The 5,000-nt window shown below is 41.9% G+C and overlaps 1 protein-coding gene across 1 annotated transcript in view; it reads left to right on the top strand.

The window, feature by feature from the left end:
- LOC132985490 (unconventional myosin-VI-like) overlaps positions 1-5,000 on the top strand; it is a 137,121-nt gene that overhangs the window by 46,577 nt on the left and 85,544 nt on the right. The gene's annotated exons all lie outside the window — the stretch shown is intronic.

Genomic DNA, 5,000 nt, shown 5'->3' with positions numbered 1-5,000 from the left:
AAATAATTTATTTAACAAACTGAATGAGTAGAACTGTTTAGAAAAGGTGAACAAAATAAGAAATGAGTGACTTGAGCCAGGCCGTTTGTTAACCGAGCGGTTAACCATGTTTTGTGAGGAATCGTAGATATATATTTTATTTTTCAAATGTAATTCTTTTAACTAAAATATGACTGTTAGAGGGTCTATAAATGATATGTGAAAAGATGTTTGCTCTTATTCTGTGAGATTTCTGAGGAGCTGTGCAGCGCAGAGTCACTCCCGGTATTTTCCACAGTTTTAAGACAATGATAATTATGTACAGCAGCGCCACCCATTGGACATAATCTGTGTTACATACACTATTCAATGAGGTGAATGAGGATAAACAGCCAAAGAGGTTTTCACAGTTTTAAATACAGCAATATGGCAGCTGAAAAAAAGTTCAACCGCGTGGTTACAATGCAAGTCCTTTCACACCTGCAGAAAACTCCTAAAAAACCTCCAGATATTTCCAGCAGGAGCTGCATGTGTGAACGCAGACTTCATCCAGAGTTTCTCCTCCAGCCTCCTCGTATTCTCGCGCTGTGAGGTTCATGTGTGAACAAACACCTGAGGTTATAGTTATACTGTCAGGATTAACATGTGTGAGAAGGACTTTTCTTTTAAAAAGAAAACAAAAACATCCTCATAACCCCCGAAGGCTGCATTCATCTGTAAGTCGGCCTTTAATTGTCTCAAGGACAGAAGATACAAACACAGTTATTGTTGCTTCACACAGGATTGATTTTGTGAATCCTAACAGAACTTTTATATCCTCTCAGTGCGACACCTTTTTAAGCATTTTTTATTTTTTTTATACTTTTATTGCAATACATTAACGTTTCCGATCATTGTACTTCCACATATTTGCAACATTTCTTTCATATTTTTAACACCCAGAGGTGAAAAGGAAACAATACATAGAAATATAAACACAGTATGCAGATTCAAAATGCATATAGATATTCAGGTTAAGCATACTGTTAAAGAAATAGAAAATAAATAAATAAGCATTTCTGACGTTAATTCTTGACCCTTAATCTGCGTTTCCTGACTTTTCTTTTATTCTTTAAACTTTAGATTTCAGATGCAGGAAGTCTTCATATTTAAGAGTATTTTCACAATAAGGGTCTGAGTATTTATCTCCCTCCACGCGCCTCCTGTCCCACTTAAACTCGGAGACCAGGGGTGCGATGGTGGAGAAGGTTTATCATCGGCTCTAACCGCTCGGCGGCCCTGCGGCGCTCTATGATTGCATTCGCTCCGTATCAGAAGCCATCCGTCTCTCCGGCTCCTAAACGACACCGGTTTGAGTCCTGAACGGAGCGAGCTGCCGTTCTGATCTCATCCCTCAAGACCCGGCGCTGTGATTGATGGCTGTAATATTCAGCATCGGCCTGCGACTCATCGTGGTCAAAGACGAATGGTTTTATAACACAGGGGAGAGGAGGGGGGCGGAGTCAGGCGGGTGTCACTTTCTGTCTTTTATTAGAGATTAAAAAAACCAAAAGAATCAGGACTCAAAACGTCTGTGAGATTACATTAATGAACGCTGTGATTAAAATGAATTCATGCTGTGATTATTCAAATCAGTCGTTTGGCGAGCAGCACGTCTGTGATCGGGCGCTCCTCCTCCTCCTCCTCCTCCTCCTCCTCCTCCTCCGCCTTCACAGCGCTTTGAGTCTAAAAACCCTCGAGGGAGAACTCGGCTTCCATAAAAATCTACTCCTCTTTTTTTTAACTTTCTCAGTGAAGTTCCTCCGGCTCGCCTCGCGGCTCCTCCCCGTCGTTTTCTGCCTCAGCAGGGGGGAGGGAGGGGGCGCAGCAGGGCGCCTATTAAATGCCCTGGTTCTCTCAGCGGGGGGGGGGGGCATGTTTTATAGCGAGTGAGAAGAATGTGTTCAGTCAGACGAGGGCGGCCATGTTTGTATGCAGTTTTTAGATCTCTGTTTCTTTAAAGGTGAATTCAGCGAGCTTGGAGCAGCCAGGAGAGGTTAAAAACACTAGAAAGCTGCCATACAGGGACGATACAGACGTGATGAACTGACCTGTCAGAAAATCAATCAGTGTCCAGGAGGAGACGTGATCGGAAAGACAAGATCGAGAGAAAGATAGAATCTGTAAGGTGTTCCCCAAAGACTCGTCTGTGGCTCCTTTAGGGTTTAAATAACTTGTTTAGCCTCTGGGCTCTGTACCCCCGTCCTGAGGGAAGGGGGGGTGTGATATCACCTGTAGTCTGTAGCTGTCCTCCAGCTTTTTGAAAACAAGACCAGACTGCTTCTTCTTCTTATTTATTTTATTTTTATTTGTAAATTTTATTTCATTCAAACAAACAATAAAATCTCAAATGTTGACATGAAAAGCAGCAGAAAGAAGACTAATCTTATAACATCTGCCCCTCTTTCACAAAGCATTCATTCAAAACACTTAACATTCTTCTTCCCTCGCTCGTTCCTTTTCCTGGATCAGGTTCATTTTAAGGCCTCACTTCTTTCCTCCTGGCCACGCCCCCTTCAGCAGGACGGAGTGCCAAAGGACTCTGAAGACTAAACATGTTTCTGGTTGTGTAGATTTCATTTGAAAAAGCTGGATCCTGACCTGCTGGTGGTGGATTCGTTTCTTTAAACTGGTCTGAAGTGACGTCTTCTCGTAAATCAGTGAACTTCTGTCTTTGTCTCCTCGGGACTCGACTCCTTTCCTAAATCCATCAGCACAGGCGTGAGGTAATGAAGTTTAATTAAGTGGGAGTTAGGGTCTGAAGAGTGCTGGACTCTGGTCTAATGTGGACATCGAGCGTTTCCTTCCTCAGGCTCTGCCTTCAGTCCACACACATCGATATCGGATATTAGCTTAGCTTAGCTTCCAGCGGCTATCGACTGTGTGCATTGATCTCATGCCCGGTGTGCCGGTCGAGAGTTCAGAGGATAATTCTTTTAAAGCTCAAACTCTTGAACATCTCAGAAACAGAAGCGTCTTTCTTCACTTATTTTCAATGAGTAGAGAGCGTTTGAAAGGAAAGCAGCCGCCTGGAGAAAAAGCGCAGTGCCCAGCGTCTATTTTCCGAGCGCTCCGCCTCCTTTGTGCGGCCGCTCCGAGCGTTTCTAGGTGAAAATCACGTTCAACGTCACCGCCGCTGTTTTCCAAATGTTTGATATTCTCCTGTATTTTAGTCTTGTACCCACATGGAATAGAATAGAATGACTTTATTGATCCCAGACTGGGAAGTTGTGGTGTTACAGCAGCAGGTTATCAGAGCAAATAAAACAATATAAGAATAGAAACATAAATAAACACTTAAAATATAAAAACTAAGAATAGGAAGAGATTTATCAAAGTCGAAGTCAACTTTATTGTCAATTTACAAATATGTCAGACATACAGTGGAATCGAAATTGCGTTTGTCTCCGTCCCACGGTGCAATACAACCAAAATAAGGTAAAATAAGATAAAATAAAATAAATAATATTTACAGTAATAAATTCTAAATAGTGCAAAAGGTACAAAACAAAATGGTAAATAAAATAAAATTTCAAGACAAAGTAAACTTGAAATGACATTAAGGATTTAACTTCACATTCCTACTGGTTTAAAAAGAAAAATGAAATACAAGATTTATTCAGACTTGTCAACTGAATGTAAAAATACTTTCTGGAGGTAAGAGGTGTAATCCTCCTCGCTCTGCGTCTGATCTGGACATAAACGATCTCAAATACAAAACATGCAGTAAAAAGCGGCCGTTACCAACAGACGGTTGTCATGGAGACAGGACGGACGGACTTACAGCGTTTTTCTTCTCAGAGCAACAAACGCTTCATGCAAAACGCTCCCCGAGCGCTCAGCCAGCGACGCGAGGCGGAAACGGGGACTTAGAAAGTCTACTCAGGAAACTGTGTTTGAGATTTGTGTCTTAAGTGGAGCCAGTGTGACGAGAGCCACAGACAGGAAGTGACGCTAACTTTATCCTTTTAATCAGCTTGAAAACAGAATGTAGTTAATAAATAATAAGTCCGTTTTTCAGCGGCTGCAGACGTCATGTTTCAACTTCTTTCCCTCCTCTCTCCTCCTCGGCCCAGCCTGCTCCTCTGCTCCTCTGCTCCTCTGCTCCTCTGCAGGTTTTTCTTCATCCCTCTCCCCCGCCCCGCTCTCTTCACAGCACGTGGGCGTTTTACTCTCAACCGTCTCCGGATAAATAACGATCTCTGAGTATCGCCCTCACCTTTCAGAAGGGCGCACGTCCGCCCGCCCGCTTGTCAATTCCTCATCAGTGAAGTTGCACGTCGCTGCGGGAATGCGGGGGATTTAAAAGATGACTTCATTCATATTTTACACCCACTTCATCTTTTTGGCTCGTTTGGAGGTTCAGCTCGACGTGGATCAAAGAGAAGACGAGCAGGTCGGAGCGTAACTACTTTAAACAAGACGATGTTCCTGTGAGACGTCTCAGCTGACCATTTATCTCCATTCAAACCTTTTTTTCAAAGAACCTAACTCACTTTAAATCGCCTCAACATTTCACATGTAGCAGCTGAAGTCTGCTGCTCTTTGAGAAGTTTCTTTCATTTTTCACCTGTATTCAGTTTTTTTTTTCACACAAATCAAGAGATGAAGGGGAGAGATGGCGCCCACTTTTCAGAGTGTAAAGCTCCTTGAGGTTAAAGTGTCATATCATGATTATTATTGAAGGAGAACAGACGACTGTCCAAACTGAAGCAAACTGAAAACCAAATCATCACTCAGACTTTGAATAGAATAGATGTTTATTGCCATTTGCACAGGTACAGGACAGTACAGGTACGTTGGAATTTTTGTGCGTTTCTCCCTGAGTCAGCTTCTACAAAAAAAGTTAAAATTATATATAAAATAGAATAGCATTATAAGAAAAAAAAGAGTAGAAAAGTACAAATAAAATAAATAAATAAGTTGTAGTAACAGCTAAGTAAATTAAAATAAACTGTACAGAAGTTATACACTGTATTAAA

Source organism: Labrus mixtus, chromosome 12, assembly GCF_963584025.1.
Source record: "Labrus mixtus chromosome 12, fLabMix1.1, whole genome shotgun sequence".
Classification (NCBI taxonomy): domain Eukaryota; kingdom Metazoa; phylum Chordata; class Actinopteri; order Labriformes; family Labridae; genus Labrus; species Labrus mixtus.
The sequence above is the reverse complement of the archived record's forward strand: the minus strand, read 5'-3'. Positions and strand labels throughout refer to the sequence as shown.